The sequence below is a fragment of the Phycodurus eques genome, chromosome 12, assembly GCF_024500275.1.
Source record: "Phycodurus eques isolate BA_2022a chromosome 12, UOR_Pequ_1.1, whole genome shotgun sequence".
Classification (NCBI taxonomy): Eukaryota; Metazoa; Chordata; class Actinopteri; order Syngnathiformes; family Syngnathidae; genus Phycodurus; species Phycodurus eques.
The window spans coordinates 17,799,938-17,822,203 of NC_084536.1; the positions used below are offsets into that span (position 1 = coordinate 17,799,938).

General features: G+C 41.4%; 1 protein-coding gene across 1 annotated transcript in view; it reads right to left on the bottom strand.

Moving 5' to 3' along the window:
• Positions 1 to 15,632, bottom strand: part of edar (ectodysplasin A receptor) — a 34,084-nt gene extending 18,452 nt beyond the window's left edge. Inside the window, exon 1 of the mRNA XM_061691974.1 lies at positions 15,481 to 15,632. The gene's annotated coding sequence lies outside the window, so the exon portion shown is untranslated. The remainder of the gene's footprint in view (positions 1 to 15,480) is intronic.
• Positions 15,633 to 22,266: the final 6,634 nt, after the last annotated feature.

Genomic DNA, 22,266 nt, shown 5'->3' on the forward strand with positions numbered 1-22,266 from the left:
TTGTGTTATATATTGTAATAGATATTATTTAAACCACCAAAGATTATAGTTTGCAAGTGACACCTGCCCCCATCTGGAGTTGAGTAAATAAACACCCCAAGCCTCTACATAAGAAAATTGAGCATCTTGCCTTGTCTGCTCTTTGGAGAGATAACAATCATTTGGAGAGGAAAAAAAACTACGTCAGGTCAACCTCAACATTGCGGCGTTATCCACACGTGCGGACACAGACATGCACACAAGATTGAATGTGATGGTGGTGGGAATAATGCAATGATATCCCATCTCGCTGCTGAAATCCAAAGGAACAATCTTAGTAAACTAAAAGCCTGTATAAGTTAAAAGCCTTGTGTTGGGGTGTGCCTCTAATTTAGAGGATAAATAGTTGAATTTCCACATCAACAGTCTGGCTTGAGCTGTCCTATCAAGTTTATGTGCAAGAACTGATGAAGCCTGCTCGGATTAAGTCAACCAGAACAGTTTAGTTGTGATTGATTTAATGCCTCTGAGAATACAGTGACATGAATGAATGAGAATATTCATCGCAGAGGTGTGGACTCGAGTCATGAAGTTGATGACTTTAGAATCGACAATATATTAAAAGACTTGCAACTTGACTTGGACTTGAACAGCAATGCCTCGTGAATTCACTCAGACTTGAACCCATTAACTTGAAAAGACTTACTTCAACCAAAGCACTGGGAAAGTAACACATCTTATTTTTCTCTTGCCATAGCCATATGTGCAGCTTAGTGTTTTACTTCAAGAAAATACGGTAAGTGACATCATAACACTGAACATCTGAATAATTCTATATTAAACATGTGTCTCTCACCATTGCTGGTTATGTGCAGTTAGTTATTATTATCGTTTGACAGTTGACAGCCTGTTGGACATGCTTTGGCATGGGAATTAACCAAGAGGTCATTCTTTCACACACTACCTGAAGTAATGGTTTCATTAAAAAACCAACAACAACAGTACAACATAAATCAATAATAAGTGTGACAGCTAAATAACGTATACATTCCAAGAACCGCTGTTAACATATACAGAATCGATAACCACATTTAACGTAACAAAGACGTTAATTATTGAAACAACAACAAAAATCTACATTGCATTGTCTGACATCACATATGCTTGTTTTCGTTAGCATTAGCAGCTAGCTTTGTGAGCGATCACGTAAATAATTACACAGTGTTCCGGCTGTGCAGTGTCTGGGGGTTCCTGTGCATCACAGTCTGGTTTAGTCAGTGTAGTGTTCTAAAGAATCAGTCTGGTACTGTATTTCTTTTTTTTCCACTTTATTTACCAATCGATCAGTACACAGCTCGCTATTCGATATGAAACTAAATTCTTCGTGTACTTTTCTTGGCCTCCATTCATCCATCCATCCATTTAGTAGCTTTTGCTATTTAGTAGCATCCAGTAGCTTTAGAAGGGAAGCCCAGACTTCCCTCTCCCCAGCCACTTCCTCCAGCTCTTCCGAGGAGATCCCGAGGCATTCCCAGGCTAGCCGAGAGACGTAGTCTCGCCAGCGTATCCTGGGCCGTTCCCCGGGGTCTCCTCCCGGTGGGACGTGCCCGAAAGAACTCGCCAGGGATGCGTCTAGGAAGCATCCTAAACAGATGCCCGAGCCACCTCATCTGGCTCCTCTCAATGTGGAGGAGCAGCGGCTCTAATCTGAGCCCCTCACGGATGACCGAGCTTCTCATCCTATCTCTAAGGGAGAGTCCGGACACTCTGCGGAGGAAACTCATTTCGGCTGCTTGTATCCGTGATCTTGTTCTTTTGGTCACGACCCACAGCTCGTGACCATAGGTGAGGGTAGGAACGTAGATCAACCGGTAAATTGAGAGCTTCGCCTTTCGGCTTAGCTCCTTCTTCACCACAACGGACCGATACAAAGTCCGCATCACTGCAGACGCTGCACCAATCCACCTGTCGATGTCCCGTTCCATTCTTCCCTCACTCGTGAACAAGACCCCAACATATTTTAAGTCATCCACATAGGGCAGGATCTCATCCCCGACCTGGAGCGGCAACTCCACCCTTTTTTGACTGAGGACCATGGTCTCAGATTTGGAGGTGCTGATTGTCATTTTAGCCGCTTTTATCAGAATAAAATTTAAAATCAGCAGAAGCAATATTTCAAATTCCCCTGTTGCACAGCAAAACTTTTCCAGCACAAAAGACATACAGATCCACCATTCTGCAAGGCCATGCAGCTGAACAGGGCAGCTTAAAAAAAAAAGAGTGTAGGACTTGTGACTTGACTCGGGACTTGCATGTCTCGTTGAGACTTGACTCAGGACTTGCCTGTCTTGACTTGGGACTTACTTGGGACTTGCAAAGCAATGACACCTTACCACCGCTGAGTCATAGGTACATATAAAAGCCCTAAAAAAGGTCCAAGTGTGATTCACCTCACTGTGAGAAAACCTTGCATCTTTTTGCACTTACTATTTAGCTACTGTGAATGGGGCACTGTTTTTATTTGTTTGTTTCTTCAGTGGTGGGATGTAGCAGCTTCCAAACATTATCAAAACAAAGGCAACTTGTATTGGAAATCATGTTGATTAAAAAACACTAAGTTTATTTCAAGGTTCGTAAATAAATAGCATTCTGTGTGTGACTTACCACATTTTTCAAAGCCTGCTGTATATTTTTATCATTTCTAAAAATGCGTTCCCTATCTAGCTGACTGTCCCTTCTCCCTTTGTACTTAAATTTGAATTAGTAACACAAACCCAAAGACTGTAAATAGTGGAGTTGAACTGCATACTGTAGGCGAGCACAATCACTGCCGTGATTACAGCTATGAGGCTCATTTCTTCTGCAAGTTGCTTTCACTTGGCATTACTAATGGAAAAGACAGAAAACACTAATACCTGTAGACTTTACTGAGAATACATAGTTAGATTTTCTCTTTTGAAGGGGCATGAAACATCCTAATTACTTCAGATTACGCATGGGTATCACATCCACTCACTGTCTAAGTACCAGAAGAGGTTAAACGTCCAAAAGGCCTGCTTATCAAGGTTAAAACAAACAAACTTTGAATGGTGGCGTCTGCCTGACAAGCCACATGTTGCACATGTGTGCAGTAGCTAGTGAAGTGGCGCCTTCATGACAGCAAGAGTAAATGGACTGCATTATTGGAGCACTTTTTTTTCTTCATGAATAGAGCTCAGTGCTTCATTTAGCCATTCACACTTGAACAACACGAGGGCAGGGTCCAGCTCTGCGACGCACAAACTTTTTGTTGTCAAGCTTTGACACATAACAAGGCTGCAATGTTGTTGTCATCCAGCTCCTCTGCCATGTAATTCTGTAGGTATTTATTCAATCAACTTGTGTGGAGTTGGCATGTTCTCCCCGTGCCTGCGTGGGTTTTCTCCAGGTACTCCGGTTTCCTCCCACATCCCAAAAACATGCGTGGTAGGTTGATTGGAGACTCTAAATTGCCCATAGGTGTGAATGTGAGTGCGAATGGTTGTTTGTTTCTATGTGCCCTGTGATTGGCTGATGACCAGTTTGGGGTATAACCCATCTCTCGCCCAAAGATAGCTGGGAGAGGCTCCAGCACGCTCGCAACCCTAGTGAGGATAAGCGGTACAGAAGGTGGATGGATGGAACTTTTAAAGGTCAGGGCTCACCAAAACTCATCCGTAGGACAGATTTATTTACCTTCCTTTATATGCCGGGTCAGAGTCTTTCTGAAACAAAAAAACTTTCTCCAAACGTTTTCCACAAAAATGGAAACACAAACTTGTCCTAAATGGTTTGCGTTCACGTTTTTTTTCCCCTCTGGTCCGAATCAGTTGATACATTTGTCTACAAAGCCTGTGCGCAAATGTGGACAAGAGAGTAAACAGGAAGGTTTGATGTATCAATTAGTGAGTGAAATGCTGGAACACTAACACGAGGTGAAATAAAATATGGATACTATATGGAAAAATACTTTTTCCCTGTGTTATTTCACATTTTTACACACAACTTAATTTCTGATCTTATTTGTAAAATTTTCATGTCAATAGCACCTTTGGAAATATATTTAGTGAGAAAAATGGTGACGTGTTAAATACTTATTTCACCTGCTGTGTCTTGTCCCTCTCTTCTACAGTAGACTGTAAACTGGATCAACTGAACTTAAAATGCACCTCGTATTGCCTGAAGCATCAAATAGAATTGTAAGTTGTGATTACAAAAACCTGAGTTTTCTCTTTTCAGTTCAACATATTTGTTCAGTTCCAAATTTCCATCCTAAGATTTCACTCGTCTTCGCGAAAAATGTGATCCTCACTGATGGCTAATTCTCCTGAGCTGTTTGGTTCGATCCTCCATAATCACTGACTACACACACACACACACACACACACACACAATATATATATAAAGTCCATAAGAGTTGGTCTTTGAGGGCAGTCCTTGTGGTCAGGCCACAACCGGTTTCAGTCTGTGTGACTTTGTGTGTGAGTGTCTGTAAATGTGTGGATCGCTGCTGATGAGATAAAAGGCTGGATAGCAGGAAATGAAGAACTGACAAATGTGCATGAAGCCCCTGAAGGCAAATCATTATGGAGTTAATCTGACACACAAGCACACATACAGTAACAGCAGTGTTTGAAGACACTCTCTGTGTCTCTTGACAAGCCTTACTACCTCTTTCAACCCTCACCTCATCTCCCCAAACCTTATCTCTGTGTGTCGAGGCAGGTCTGGGATGAAAGTTAGGCCCTGAGGTTATTCATCTTCCAACGACCGCATAAGCTTAGCTAAATATCGCCTCTGTTTTTAGGTGTGTCATTACCAGGTCGTCCTGGCACAATTGTAGGGCCTCAACCAAACATAGGCATTGTGAAAGTTGAAGCTAAATGTGTCAATTTAAAGTGCTGGGTAAGGCATGAAATTTAACACTGTCTGGGTGGTAATATACGGTATTTAGGGGAAGGGTACAAAAGGTATCGGTTTGTTATACATGTGAATATTTGGTAGGCACACAATGAATATTCAGTCTTCTGGATTTAGGTTATCTAGGGTAGGTGATGGCCACAATACAAATACAACCAAATAAGTAGCAGAAATACCCCCCTTATCTCGCCTGTCTGTTCAAATAAAGGTCAAATATTGTGGTCAAAAAGGTCTGTTTTTGTTTTTGTGACCATCTATTGGATGAAACATAGTCCTGCCTTGGTGAGTTAAGTGATTGGATTTAATGAAATGTGTTTTTCAAAACAAAAACAATTGTTGTAAGATTTTGGGTTAGGCTCTTTAAGCTTTTTTACTATCAGTCTGCAAGTTATCCAAGGAAACCATCTCCACATACACATCTCTAAAAAGAGAACAAAGGGCAAAAAGTATCCTATCGTAGTTTTGTTTTTTATTTACTGATTTCCTATGTCAACTCAATTAACAGCATGTGGAAATTTTATTTGGACCTCCTGTCTCCCATTGAAATGGTCCCTTTTTTGCATACGCCTTGTCTTTTCATAGTGCATCTATGAAGTAGTGTTACGTGGCATTTCTTCTTTACTTGATAATAGCATCAAGTTGTTTGGTTGTAATTATGATTGGTCAACAGGCATCAAATTTGGTAAGAAGATCGGGAACCTGCCAGCCACTTAGTCTTTCAAAGTGCTACTTCCAACATTAATCAATTCTCCATATCCACCACGGAGTTCTGTAGCCAGAAAGAAGACAATTAACTTATTTTCATGACTCAACCCATCAAATCTAATTATGTTTTATATGTTTTTTCAGCCAAATAACTAGCACATGATGTATATCAAGCCCTCTGACTTTGGAGCCTTGACAGCAGAATAAAAGGTTATTGTGACTTAACATTATGATTCGATGTGTTTCTCCATCTATGACATACCGTGTAGATCATTTCCAGACTTTTTTTTCCAAAACTGACATCACAGTTCCAACTTTCCTCTTCATTGTGCCCTCACATCTGTGCAGCATGTGCACAAATTAACGTCAATCAATCTTATGCACAGGTTTAACAGCAGATAATAAATCAACTATATAAATCCACTGTACATTCAGTGGGCTGAGATGAGAGACAACAGCATCGAGCATCAACCTGTACTCCACCTGGTTTCCATAATCTTTCATAACAACGTGCTTCATTTTACTTCTAGTGACTGTAGTTATCACTAGGTTTAGTTGACAGTGATAACTGCCTTCATAAGCTATAATTATTAGAGAAACAGTGATTTAGTCTAATAATATTCCATGAAGACAATCATCCCTAAATGTTACTAAGCATCTGGCTTTCAATGGCAGTACAGAATGTGCAATTGTTGTTATTTGGCCACGACACATCAAAGTGATGGAAAGTGAGGGACACTCCTAACTAATCAGCCAGGAGGAATGGGCTGCTGGCATTTTGTCTCTAGGATGGGGAGCCAGCTAAAGACAATAAATAGAGGGTTGGCCGTCCATCTGTCACTCAAACGTCAACTGCTTTCACCTTTGCAGTTGGCCCTAAAGTAGGTTTTAAAAGTTGTCAGGCAGCGGATCATTGTAGGTAATGATTATCATTACAAACAAGTTTATTGTCAAGTAGGAATTTCGTTCTGGTATGTTGGTGGGTAAAAGAAGCATATTCCAACATAAATAATCAATAATAACACTAATACATAGCACTTCACCCCCATTTGTTAAAGACATGCATGCATTTTGTCGGGAAAGGTGAGCCATTATTTGACACTGCTCTGCTCCAAAGTAGTATTGAAATTGATAATACGTTTGTCAAGACAAGATCATAGGTAACATCATGAAACAAAGCAATATTGTTATAGCATCGTCACGGACTGAGCCTGGATTCAGGTCTCAGGTCTTCCTCAAACCATTTTTTTTTCTCAGATTTACTCAAATCTACAGCTAGATGGCTGAAACTCGAACGATATTCACAAACACTCGTCAAAACTAGTATTTATATGGATAAAATGGCCTTCCCAATGCCCATAACATAAATCTTATTGAAACATTTGTGAAAACCAACCAATACAAAGAAGAACTGAAAATATCCAGACAGAATTGCTACAAAAGTGTCTGGTTGAGGTGAAACATTTTAGTGGATATTTACCCAAATATTACTGGTAGGTAGTGTGTTTTTATATTTGCGCCTGTATGTGTACAGGGTCAGGGTTATGGTACTGCCATGTGCTTATCCGAATATGGAAACCAAACTCGGAAATTGGATCACGAGAACAATCTGGTGTAAACGTAGTCAGAATTGTTGATGCAAATTCCTCTTAAGTGATTCTTATTGTTCTCACAGACCCAAGAGAGCATATAAGTAATGGTTTATGGGGATTGTATTGCTGTTACATTTTTTATTTGACATTTTGTTTTGGTGACAGCAATTTAATTGCAGTTCTAGTATAGCACTTTTCTAGTTATACAAATCTTCCGTGGACATTGAACAGAGCACCCATCAAGAATGTCAGGAGCTAAATGAGCCCGAAGATGAACACAGCTCATTAGCAACATCGTCAGCATTTAAGCTGGACGTGAAAATAAACACACACGTTAAGGGATTTCCAGCTTTGCAAGCAGAAGCAAATGTCAAACAACAGCTGGACCTCATTTCCTTGCAAAATACCACTTTCCTCAAATACCACTACAAAATCATGGTTGTAAGTTAATGTGCTGCACAATTGGGACACCTCAAACGTTCGAGGTTAGTTTAAATACATCGGAACCTCTAAAGGTGAACACAATCAGTTCCAGGATGCTGATTGATCACCGCTTCGTTTGCTGAGACAGTTTTCCCTATAGGTCATATTCTTAATTGTCATATTCTAAAAATAAGTTAACCACTGATCATATTGAAAAAATTAACTTTAATGATGATGGCGCTTTGCAAATGCGCTTTTTGACATACAGTACATAACTGTCACACACAAGTTAACCACTGTAGAACATAGAAGCAATAAAACATTATTCCTTTCTTAACATTTGACAAGCCTTTCGTTGACGTCATACATGACATGAATTTTTGTGTGGCTTAAGAGTTCAGCTGAATTCTGAACTGTACGACTTCAGCCGCATTCAACTTTACCTTTAGACTTTCTGTTAGATTTAGTTCAAATCTAACATGTCGACAATCTAAAAATGTTGCTCACCACTTACGACAAGTATTTTTTTCCACTGAGTACTTATTCAACTAATTATTTGGAGGAGTACTTTTTACTTCAGCCATATTATTCTCAAGTCACATTACTCTCGCTTTCTGCCTACTCTACACACCTCTGAGTAAAAGACACAAGCTCATCTGTGTGATGTGTGTTATGCGAGGAAATGCATACACAGATGCATACATTTCCTCATCTCTCTTCATCTTTTGATTGCTTTAATTACAGACTAAGTGCCAACTTCCCACTCAGAGCGGAGTAAAAACAAACTCACATGAAAGAAGGCACAATCACATGCACACCGTCAAGTCTTTTCTCTTTGATGATTTGCCTACTGGTGATGTGTCTTTCATCGAGTCCTCTTCCTGATACCTTGTTTGCTTCTCTTTAGATTTGCAGGGCCACAATGTCTCCCTCTTGTCTGTCTGACTTGTCTCTGTTTATTTTGTCGTGGCTGTAAGTGGGAAGATTAATCTGCAGCCTGGAATGCATTTGTATTCCTTGTTGAACTGTCCTGCAGCTAAAGCATTTTGGCCGTCTGTCTACAAAAAAATCAGAACATCATTTAAGAATGCATGAGACACACTGCCTCAAAGATCTTACATCAGTGAGTGGGTGGATTTATTGTGAGGCCGCAGGTGATGAATAAGACCTTATAGTCGAGTAAAAAAGTTTTAAATTGGAGTTGCAGTTTCCTTGACAAATCTGAGCACTATGGCAGTGATGCCTGTGGTTGCATAAATTTGATAGATGATGACATGATGGATGGAAGCTGTTGGGAGGTCAGAGAATTCTTCAAAACACAATTCGCTATTTGAGCGAATTTTAAGGCTAACAGTAAGATTCATGCCAATGTTTTTTTTCTCTCCTTCTTCTCAGCTAATGTTAAATTTTCTCCTGAGACAAACGGAATAAAAAAACGACCATGCCCTCACCTAACTTTCAAGGCAACATAGGAATCAGATGAGTAAAGCAAAATGACCCAGTAGTGACTTGGTGACAACAAATCATGACGCTTGAGGCTCCACAGCTGCGGCTAACCCACTCGAAGAACTCGCCTCCCACCAATAATCTGGAGACTCAGTATCTTTTTCAGACTGTCACTGTTTGCCTTTTTTTTTTTTCCAAGCGGCATCTCTCTGCTTTTTATTTATTCGCATGATTAGATTAAAACTGGTCAATTTTAACAAACGTGATGTAGGAGAGCAGCATGGTCAAATAATTTCCTGCAGATCCACTGAAGGAGCCTTTGAAGAGTTTAGTATTTTTCAGACGACAAGGAGATGAATACGAAAGTGCTCTCACATGAGTCCCAATAGAAATTCTCTTTATGAAGTGAAGTGAAATACAATTTTTAAAAAATGACTCATTGGATGAACACAAATTTTGGGCAGGTTTTCCTTCCATTTTATTTGTGTAAGTCCAACTCAAACTTAGTAGTTCCATGTAATGGGATATAATTGAGTCAGCCAAACCAATTTTCATCAAATACAACCAATGTAAATACGTACATTAAGTGGCCTAAATTGATTCACATCAGTCCAACTCAAATTACTATAATTAGTCTAAAATAAATTATTTTACCGTTTACCCCTCCCCACAATTTATTTCACACAATATGAAATCTGGTAAATGTGTTTTTATTGAAACTCACAAACTAAAACTACATTCTTTGGAAATGCATTTTGAACTTTACATGCTTACATATTTAAGTTTATTTGTAGTTGTATAAAGGGCTAGTGCATCATGAATTAACACATTTTAAGTACTAGAAAAGCATCTTCAATGACAGTCGTGGACTGTGAGCACACACCCTTGACTGTCCCTTATGAAAAAAAGTTCGATTTTCAGCTGCTGTACCTTTGCATTTAGCTTGGGTCCATCTAAATTCATAATGATGATCTGGAAAAACTCAAGAGATGTACTTCAGGTTTTCTGGAAAGACTAGCTGAAGTGCCCTGATGAGCCCAAACAGCATGATCAACACCATGATGACACTGCCAGCGTTGTTGCGGACTTTAATGCCCTCGATCACAATTCCCACATCCTCTGGCTCTTCATGTCCATTTTTTCGGATTGTGTAAATCTTTATGACTGTGGTGGTGATGTTCCTTCCTTCCTTCCTTCCTTCCTTAGCTACCGCAGGCTGAACAACAACACAAACACAGAAAACAATTTATTAAAATGCAACACACGGGGGACAACAAACAGAAATCCACATACAAAATTACATACAGCTGTATAAAGCAACGGTTTATTAGTTGTTATGGCCAAAATAGTGGCCCCCTGTCCCTTGCTGCCCCATTCTCACTCGGCTCAGCACATTTGTGAATGCCATCACTTCATAATACGACACTGTGTATTACTGCAACAAATATATATTTATATTTTTTTAAATCCAATAATAGTTAATCTAAACAATAAGTACTGGACCCACTTTAATGTACGCACAACACTTGGTCAAAAACTCTTAAATGCTTTCGCCCAACTTGATTCGCTTGCAGAAGGAAAAAAAGGGAGTGAGGAGGGATGAAGGTCACGTGCCAGGTGCTCCTCGTCTCTCAATGGGCAATTTAGCTACCCTTTGGTGTTTTACCAATAAACTGGATTGTAAATGCCCCATAAATGACCCGCCTTGCATTCATACAGCTTTTTTTGGTAAGTGAATAAAGCACAAACGTCGCTGAACTTTCAATTCATACATACATTCAACAGAATCCACGAGTGGTGGGGGTGGGAGGTGGGGCGCTATGCGGAGGGGGCGTCTGCCAAAACAAATTATTAGTTAATAATTCACGTTCGTAGCTTCCGTACGTACGTGTACACTTTTTTTTCCAGAACACGTTCTGCGGTTAAAACACTAGTTAGGGGAACTACAAACACGAGTAGTCCGACTCAAACTCCATTCTAGTGTAGGCCATCTGAGCAGTTAAACCTAGCATAGCTAGCTAGCTAGCCCATAATGCCTGCCCAACTACGCTGACTGTCTTCGCGGTCTTTTGGGAAAGGTTATTTAAAAACAATTAAATAAAAACAATCAGTACTCACCAGGGAGGGAATTTACAGCTGTCTTTCTCCGCAGCACCACCACCACAAATTGTCGAATGTCGATAAAGAAAGAAAGCTGAGAGCGCAAGGAACAAGTGTCCGAGCGTTGCAATGGGCGGTCCCAATTCCAATTTCAAAAGAAACACATTTGTTTTAAGTTCATGAATGTCAAAGTGAAAGTATTACGTCATCTTAACAAGAAGTACATGTATAAGTTGTTAATTATATTTGTTTTAGAAAATTAAACAAAAAATAAATATGTTGCATGAAAGAAGGGCTTGAATCATTTTTATGAGAGTAGTGAAGTCTTAATTATGACAACAGGTTGCTTTCATTTACTGAACACTGGAACGTCTCACAAAAAGTCAAACACAATCTGTTCTCTGATGCTGGATGGCCTCTGAATTGTTCGGCTTTAGAATATTTTTTTTCTTATAAGAACTAATTCAGAGGAAGTTCTCAACTTTGACGCTGACTGAGGGATGTGAAAAACATTCATCATTCATTGTTGCTTTAGCCATATTATATTTAGTAGCCAGGACAGAAATGTGTGTACTTTACACTACTGCTTTCTATTTACAGTTCTATGGCCATCATAAAATAGTTTTCTCTTTGCCATCACTGGTACCCTTTAGTTGTGCCATTTGAATACATATTTAAAAACATAGACATATACACACACACGAACGCACGCATGCACACACGCACCCACACGCACTCCCACACGCACACACACACAAATCCAAAAGCACTTGTATAATCAATCGAACACTGTGCCAGTTCTTTTGTACCGTGCCTAAGCGCAAGCACCCGTTTCTCCCCTGTCCCTTGCTGCCCCATTCTCACTCGGCTCAGCACATTTGTGAATGCCATCACTTCATAATACGACACTGTGTATTACTGCAACAAATATATATTTATATTTTTTTAAATCCAATAAATGTTGCTCAGATTCCGAACCGTTCAATTAGTGTACCGTTCGACTTTATATGTTCCACTGTCTATTGGAAGCGTGTCAGGGCTAAAACCATAAACCATGTTTCTGCCGAGCAATAAAGTTACTTTTGCACCGGCGGGGTGACTACGTCAGCAAAGTTAGCTACGTTAATAGTGTGGTGACATCCTTGCCATGCAACACAGCCATGGTGCTAAATTAACACCTGCCAAGCCACCAAATGCGGGTTAAAATTTATTTTGGCGGGTAGCAACGAAAACTAACTAGCCTAACTTACTAGTGGCGTTCCTGATGGGGGGTCACACTCGACTCCCACTTAGGCGGTTTGGGGTACAATCCCAGGCAGGAACGCCTCCGGTCACAGATGCATAAAGTGCATTGGCTGGGTGCAAGGCAAGCCTAGATTTCAGTGTGAGTTACCATGGAAAGCAACTGAGGAGAAGTAGAAGAAGAAGAAATGAATGGGGATGATGAGTATACCGAAAAACTGTGTGAAACAAAAAGAAGAAAGTTCAATGCCAAATGGCTGACAGGATGTGAATGGGTTGAGCTTGATCAGAAAAATGCGGTTATATGTTTTGTCGGGATTGCAGCATGTACACCACAGGCAACAATAAAACAAACAATTTTGTGGTAGGAACAAGTAATTTTAAGGTCGAGGCAGTAAAAGACCACCAGAGTTCCTGTAGCCTTCAAGCGAGGGTAAGAATGAAATCTGCCAAGACAAGTCGTGTCGAAGAGAACCTTGCTGGGAAAAGCCCCACCTTATTAAAGACATCTGAGTTGGAGAAGATGCAGCTACTGTTCCGAAATGCCCACACCATCGGGCATCACCGACTTTGCATGGATTTGTAAGTAAGCGAATTAACGTTACTATTTACATATTTCGGAATCAGTGCAATATTATATATATTCTAATATTATAATGGCAACACGGTGACCGACTGGTTAGAGCGTGTGCCTCACAGTTCTGAGGTGCGGGGTTCAATCCCCGGCCCCGCCTGTGTGGAGTTTGCATGTTCTCTCCGTGCCTGCGTGGGTTTTCTCCGGGCACTCTGGTTTCCTCCCACATCCCAAAAACATGCATGGTAGGTTAATTGACAACTCTAAATTGCCCGTAGGTGTGAATGTGAGTGTGAATGGTTGTTTGTTTGTATGTGCCCTGCGATTGGCTGGCAACCAGTTCAGGGTGTACCCCGCCTCCTGCCCGATGATAGCCGGGATAGGCTCCAGCACGCCCGCGACCCTAGTGAGGAGAAGCGGCTCAGAAAATGGATGGATGGATGGATGGATAATATTATAATATTAATATGATACAAAGTAACATACAAGCTGTCATAGAAAGAGATGGGACTTTATGTTTGGGGGTTGAAAATTACCCAAACAATGGTTTGATCCCAAATTTGGAAATTATTTTTTACTATGGTAGTTTGGGAAGCTTAAATACACACCTCACCGACACACAAACATATTAATTTAAATTTCTAGAACGGAAATGTTTATACTTTCTGTATATATATATATATATATAGCAACAAATGTCCCTCCCAAAAAAGAACTAAAGCTTTGAAAAAAATGAAAAAAAATATTTAAAAAAAGGTGCCAAACTGCCAGTATGTGGGGGTCCACGGTATTTGCATACATGGAATACATTATACAAACGGGTGTATATTAACACATGAGTGACCGCTCAATTCTTGACAAGACTCAGTATTGCCTCTTGGGGAGCAAAGTGGCAATAGAAGACAAGACCAACCAGTACTAGCTCCATGGAATTGTATATATATATTTGACATGCATTTAGTGGAGTACTACAAATAAACTGAATGAGCTTGTTGATTATGGGAAAGTTGAACATTTGTAGGATTCTACCCACCAGAAAAGCCACTGTTGTGTTTTAAATTAAATTCAAGCGATACTAAACAAATGAGCTGAATTAACCTTACTTCCACATATAATGCTGATCAATGCAGTTCATTCTGTCTTAAATGTGTAACACATGAACAAATGGGCCCCTGGAGCTCTACAAATTTCACTGTGGTTATGCGTTTTGGATGAGAATCAGCTGTGACATTTAAACATAAATCACCTCAATATTTCACAAGGAAACACACGGATCCACTAAACAGGGTTATTATGTGGATTTTGTGTAAAGCAACAGTGGTGAGTGACTAAACTATTTATGTATTCAATTCAGTCAAGTTTGAGAGAACGAGACTTTATGCTCTGTTTTTTTTTTTCTATGCTACTACCCCTTTAAGCCTCAAAGGTATGTCTTTTGAAGATTACATCCCCGTCCTCTTCTGGGTTCCTCTTTAGCCTTTCTACCTGTGAACATGAAAGACTTGATGGCAACAGGGGAGGTTTGGGGGGCTGTATGTGTGTGGGGGGGGTGGGAGGGACAGATAGATTTCCACCTCCAGCAGCTGCAGTTCAAAGTCAGCCAGCAGACTTCAGAAGCTCGGCAGGACCCGGCTTGTCCCCACCCAGGCCGAGCTGCCTGTCTGCGGGCAGGACTTCCCCTGGGGGCCCCGGGACAGTCAGGCGGCACCAAGAAAACAATTATGCAGACAGGCAGAAGGTGTGCACGCTCACAACCGCACACATAGCCCCCAAAATACATTCTCATACACAAGCAATCACCCGTGGAATGGTGTTACTAATTAGGGGCCATTGAAATATGTTGGCCCTGCGATTGGCTGGCAACCAGTTCAGGGTGTACCCTGCCTCCTGCACGATGACAGCTGGGATAGGCTCCAGCACGCCCGCGACCCTAGTGAGGAGAAGCGGCTCAGAAAATGGATGGATGGATGGATGAAATGAGTTGATAGCGAAGCCACTCACAACAACATAAAGACAGCCTTGTTATGAAGCAGAGCATTACAGATTATCAAGCCCATGATAAAGCAAACTAAATTGATTGTTAGCTTAGGCTGAAAGCTTGGCACCAACATAAACCTTGGCACCAACCTTTCAAGCATAAAACACTGTCTGTTTAGGGATGTGCATGTCATCCATGCAAATAAAGCAGCATTTCTCCAATGTTATGCACTTGGCAGGCAAACTTAACATCTGCATTGCATATGTTTGGCTAGTGCACGTCCACCAGTCAAATACAACAATGTTATCTCATTGATGGAGCGATTCATTAACCAAAAACTAAACTGACAAACGTGACAAAGATACTTTGATTTCCACATTGCCTGTTATCGTTAAAGCCAAACGTAAAAATGAAAGCTAAGCAATGGATGAGCACTGCTCAGGAATTTCCCCAAGTCTTGCAGAAATCTGTCCCAGCATTCCACAGCTTCTCAGACGTCCTACCTGCAGTCCTCTCGAGAGGTAAGGGGCACGCCAGTCTCCTTTCTCCGAGGATGTTGCACTAATGGATCAGCTGTCAGTCCTTGTCCGTTCTGAGCAGGATCAACCTGTGATCAGCATCACTGCGGGACTGACTGACTATATGAATGCTTCACTCCAAGCAGCTGAATCTGAGTGTCAGCCTGATTTTTTTTTCTTAGTGTGCATGTTACGCGTGTCTGCAGGCTCCTCCTTAACGGGAAAAAAGTGGGCATGTTTCTCCCCCCTGAGACGGATACGTGCAGGTAAACTAGCAGGAATGAGCGTAGCTGCAGGTCATGACTCGAGTGTGCCCTCTACTGTCCATAAATAGGTGGTAGTAATATTGAAAGCCTTGGCGACACTGGCCGACTGGTTAGTTACTCGTAACCCTTATTAGTAAACAACTGTGTTGCACTACCTACAGTACTAGGCCCAACTAGTAGGCACTTGTAGCCTCCTGGACCCTACAGGTAACACCAAAATTCTCACTAGCAGTTTTGCCTCCCGTGACCCATCACGTCCTGATGGGTCACGGGAGCGCCCTCCCCCCCAAGTTGCTAAATAAACAGGTTTAAATATAACACTGTATCAGTATTGTATTCTTCTCGGCCAGGAATTGTCGGATGCTCAGGGCATTGTGAACAATTGTGTTGTCACAGTGAAGCTCTTAATGAAGCAAACCCCGCAGGATCTCTTTGTGGACGTGTCACTCGATAGTTTGGCCATGTGGCAGAACTCGCAGTGGCCAATGCCTCTCACACTGAAGAATGCAATCGACATGGCTTACTTTGGACTTTGACGTCTCGCTTTCTTCGGCCTTGCGTTTTTTTTGTTTTGCATGTTAGAGGCAGTACGGTGTACTAGAGGTTAGCACCTACGCGAGGATCCTGTTCGTGGACTTCAGCTCAGCGTTCAACACCATCATCCCTCAACTCCTTTCAACCAAGCTTCTCCAGCTCAGCGTCTCACCTGCCATCTGCCAGTGGATTTACAGCTTTCTGACGGGCAGGACACAGCAGGTCAGGCTGGGGGAGGCCACCTCATCCACACGCAGCATCAGCACTGGGGCGCCCCAAGGTTGTGTCCTCTCTCCGCTGCTCTTCTCTCTCTAAACGAACGACTGCACCTCAGCGAACCCGACTGTCAAGCTGCTGAAGTTTGCAGATGACACCACTGTCATCGGCCTCATCAAGGACGGTGACGAGTCTGCATATCGACAGGAAGCGGAGCGGCTGGAGCTGTGGTGCGGCCGACACAACCTGGAGCTGAACACTCTCAAGACGGTAGAGATGATCGTGGACTTCAGGAGGCATCCTTCGCCACAGCTGCCTCTCACGTTGTCCAGCTGCCTTGTGTCAACCGTCGAGACCTTCAAGTTCCTGGGAATTACAATCTCTCAGGACCTGAAGTGGGCGACCAACAACGACTCCGTCCTCAAAAAGGCCCAGCAGAGGATGTACTTCCTGCGGCTTCTGAGAAAGCACGGCCTGCCACCGGAGCTGCTGAGACAGTTCTACACAGGGGTCATCGAATCGGTCCTGTGTTCTTCCATCACAGTCTGGTTTGGTGCTGCTACAAAAAAGGACAAACTCCGACTGCAACGGACAATCAAAACTGCTGAAAGGATTGTCGGTACCCCCCTACCCACCATTGAGGACTTGCACGCTGCCAGAACTAAGACAAGGGCGTGCAAAATCCTCTCGGACCGTCTGCACCCCGGTCACCGGCTCTTCCGGCTCCTTCCCTCAGGTAGGCGCTACCGATCAACGCAAACTAGAACTAGTAGACATTCCAACAGCTTCTTCCCTCTTGCGATCAACTTCTTAAACACCTAACCTATAATTCCATTACAACAAGCTGGAAATTTTTTGACTTGAGTTCGTTGTCACATTTCTGTGGGGCCAATTATGTATTACTCGTGCACTCACTGTAGTTGTCTCGCCATGCTGCACTATTTGCATATACTGGCCACTCATGCCAGAGTAGCATCTGCTCCATTTGCACACTGATTGAGGAGTATCTGTAACATTTGCACAACCATCAGTGTCCCAGATGATCACACTACTCGTCACTTGAAACTGCATACACTCCTTGAAGTCTCAGCGCCCTTTGCACAATGGTCATTGCACCGGTCTACTGCAATATTAGTCATTCGAACTGCTCTAAGTGCTAGAGGACTCTGCATCTTTTTGCACAATTGTTTTTTGTCAATGTCTTTATGTCTCCAAAGTGTTCTGTAAATTGACTGTCTGTTGTACTAGAGCGGCTCCAACTACCGGAGACAAATGCCTTGTGTGTTTTGGACATACTTGGCCAATAAAGATGATTCTGATTCTGATTCTGATTCTGATGATGTGATTCATTTATGCAAGTAGTTACAGTCTGTGTATAGTCAAACCATGCATGCACATCACTTGTCAACTTACAAAATCCTCTGTAGCCTGAGAATTCAACTTTTTCCTTCACAATTGGCACTAAAACTTTGTGATTTGGAGATTTTTAGGACACGGTGAAACTTAAACCTGAGGGGTCTCTCTGCTCCCAGAAAAGCTGCCAGCAGTAATCCTGTCAACATTTGCTCCTCCAGTTCAGGTTTCAGCAGGAAGCTTGGATTTCATTATAATAATGAACCACAAATTGAAGACTTAAATTTCAGTGCCATTTTTACATTGTTACATATGGTGCAGTAGTACTAAAGACACACATTTTAATACTACGTACTTCCATACCCATATCAATTCACAAAATTAAATACAAATCAAAATAATACCTGGTCAATGGTCTTCCTTTCATCTCTATCACTGGATCTCTCTATGGAATTGATTTTCTTTGCAGCATGATATAAAGGCTCAATGCATAGAAACACAGTACATACCCAAATCAAATTTGAGAATGAGCCTGACTGGGCAGTTTGATGAGAGTAATTGAAGGTTTTCCTCTCGCATGTGACAGGAATACTCCTAAATCTCTTTCTCTCGCTCCATACACACAGGCGATGACTGAATACATGTGTGTCAATAGGACCGAAGCTTGGTCTTCATCTCCCCTCTTTCCTTTCCACTACTGCTCGTCTTCTCCGCCACAGGAAGGGTGAGATAAAAGAGGTGCTTTGAAAACTCAGGGAGTCCTGTAATTACTTTACGCTCGCCGTCTCGTTGTGTTTCTCTCTGACCATATTCTTGTCTCCTTGCGTCTTATCCTTACTCTTTGGTGGTCATCCGCTCCTTCTTCTTCCACCTGTTCTTTTCCTCTTTCAGTTGCCATCCCTCACTTACAAACCTATTAGGTTTTCACTTTATCTTTGGTTCTTTACATCCTCTTTCAGCTTGTCATTTATGTTGAGCCAGGGGCTTCCTGACAGGAAAAAAAGAGGTGGAGAGGGGAAGAGATTAGATGAGATGAGAGGGTAAATACAGGATGAGGAAATGATAAACAAGAAGAGTAATGCGATACAATGAAAACAACAAATGTACACTGCCACAAATCTGTATTCAGTATGATGGATGGTACAAGAGATAAATGGGCCACAGTACAACTTAATAAGATTAAATGTGATAAGATGAGGGATGTTTATTGGTTATTTTAACATACAATGGAGCATAATTAACGCCAATAAAGCATTTGTTCAACAAATTGATTAAAAGCAACACATTAAGATGAAGGAGATTGAGTGGAGATGGGCAATAGTTTGCATGGAATCGGAGAAGCTCTCCAAATGTTCTGAGCACCTGTTTTCATGCCAGTGTCATATTAAGCAGAATAAAGCTGCCCAGAGGAGTTGTGCAATAGTGGAACGTTTTGTTGAGTTGGTACCTGCTTGGCAAACTTGGAACCCAGTATGACAAAGTAGGAGAACTATTACATCGTAGTACCTGGTTGTGCCAATGGAAATGCGTTAAATAGCAAGTAGAGCTGCATTCAGCCGAGTCGGTACAGTGCAATGGAAAATGTTCACAAATAGGTTACGAATACATATTTTTATCCAGATTTGAACTGTGAGCTTCCTCAACATGTGCAACACCACTTATGTGCCATGTACAGTATATATCAGTAAATATGTTTATAAACAAACAAAACAGAAACATATTTAAGTCATAAGTATCCTCTCTGCAAAAAAAAAAAAAAAAAAAAAAAAATCAATTATTTTAAAGGTGTGTCAAACTCAAGGCCCGGGGCCAGATCCGCCCTGCCACATGATTTTATGTGGCCCACGAAAGCAAATCATTTGCATCAACTTCCATGGTTCTTCTGTACCAAAATTTCTAATCGCCATATGTAGTAAATAATTACTGAGATGTTGCAAAAAAATTTGTTACCAATGCCTTTTTTTACAATAACTTTAACAGTTGAACAAACTGTTATGCTTGACTTCTGATTTCAAAACTCATTATCCATTCATTTGTTGTGTATATGTAATACTATGAAGAGGCATTTATATGGTTTTACAGTCACAATGGCCCTATGAGGGAAACCATAACTACAATGTGGCCCACGACAAAAATGAGTTGGACACCTCTGAAAAGGTAGGCTGCGTTTATACACGAAATGCTGAAATGCGTCGAGATTTTAAAACAAAGTTTGTGTGGATTGCTTTAATCTGCTTTTATTTGTGTTGGGGGCAGAGTTAAGGAATGACTACATAGTACCTGCATTAGAATGTTGTTCTTAACTGCCATTGCCACATATCAAAGTGTGGCTCAATGAGAACGGCATGCCTCATTTACTGCTCGCTATAATGAAGTTAGTCTATTTTGCAATGCAATCATCAAAAACCTATGCAGCCTCATGTTTTATTTTTACCATGGGATGTACAAAAAAATATGTAATCCTTTTTCAAATATAAAAACAAAGGGCAAAATGTAAATTTGAAACCATAAATGATTAATGGAAATAACATAAAAATGTTGGCTTTCATCTGCAAACATCGACAGGACTTTGCAGTCAACAAATACACAAGGTTCTCCGTCCATCCGTCCATCCATCATCTATACCACATACACTATCCAGGGTCAAACATCCTCTAGTTTTTCAAACTGGATAAAAGTCTCCCATTTATGCAAGTTCGCCAACTGTAGACTGTTTGACCTTTTAACACCCGTGTTAGCCTTCTTCATTCTCACACGTTTACTCTCTACTCCATAACATGGAAGAAAGAGACGGTTCCCATGGTAACTCCCGCATCAGCTAACCTACTTTTGCATGAGCTCAGGCCATTGGTGAATGAGGGGATGTACTGTATGGTTTAGATGCAACACATACACACGTGACTTTGCTTTTAAATGATATTTGACATAAAAGCACAGTAAATCGCAGTATTGTTGCTGATTTTGGTATCAGGGAAAGAATAAATTGCAAATGAAGCTAAAGTCAGGTGAGGACATCATGTGTCAAACTTCTTTAATTGTTGCCGTGCATTAATAGTGATCAGGACTGCTCATTGCTTTTGTTTATTGCAACACACACACTTCTTCCGTTCCGCTTATCCTCACTAGGGTCACGGGCGTGCTGGAGCCTATCCCAGCTATCTTCGGGCGAGAGAGGCGGAGTACACCCTGAACTGGTCGCCACCCAATTGCAGGGCACATACCAACAAACAACCATTTGCACACACATTCACACCTACGGTCAATTTAGAGTTTTCAATTAATCTACCATGCATGCTGTTTTTTTTTATTGCAACACAGTAAAACTAAATACATACATGCGGTGTAGGGACTTGGAAAAAGTCCAGGCATTCATACCTTGCCAATTAAAGGTGGTACTAGAACTTTGTGTTTCAACAAATGCTTGTATATGTGGACATGTTTGTGCTGCTTGTGTGAATATTTTTAATGATGTCAGTGTGGATGTATAGATTGAATAAAGCCTATAAATAGAGCTGTAAATGAACCTTTCCACGACTTAATGGCTGCAGCATTTGTACAGCATGGATGTGTGTAAATGTATATGTTAGCATCCGTATTAAATAATTGACTTTCCTCGGTTTCACCTCAGCATCTCCAAAATAGCTTCTTATCACTCTTCGCTGCTGCTTAAATGGATTGAGGGGGATTTTCATTCAATAATCACTTTTGAGCACTTCTCGCTCTACCGTTAGTTCTCTATTATTTGGTGTGGACATTCATATAAAGCAGATGAAACATACTGACCATAAGACCTGGGTGGCTATGAAAAAGACTGGGAGAGATGAGGAATGGCTTGTTGCCAGCACTCGTGAGTGAGGCATTGAAAATCAGGGCTTGACAACATCAGACTCACATTCTCGGTGGACGAACGACTGTGACATTGCAATATTCCACAGTCTTGGTCTGGGCTGCAAATAGAGCTTTAAGAAATGACACGTCCCTGTGGCTTTAATGCAGTGGGACCCCGATTTCTAGTACTTGACCTTCATTTGAGTGCCAGACAATCTCATTGCATTTCAATCAGAATTTCATTTTAGCACATATATGTGAACTAAACCTTGTTTGCACCCTCCATTATATACATCATCAGCCACCACAATAGATACACCTTCTAATATACTGTATAGTGGATGTAAAAATCTACACACCTTAATTCGAATGTCAGGTTTTTGTGATATTGAAAGATCGACGTTTTTAACCTTTAGAACCTATTGTCGACGGTGCTTGTGTGTGTGTGTGTGGGGGGGGGGGGGGGGCTGCATTGAAGTTGTTCACCCTGGATAAACAATCGTCAGATGGGGGGATTCAATGCCCACCCTGACCCGTTTAGATACCCCCCTCAAGGTGGATGCCGCCCTGTGTG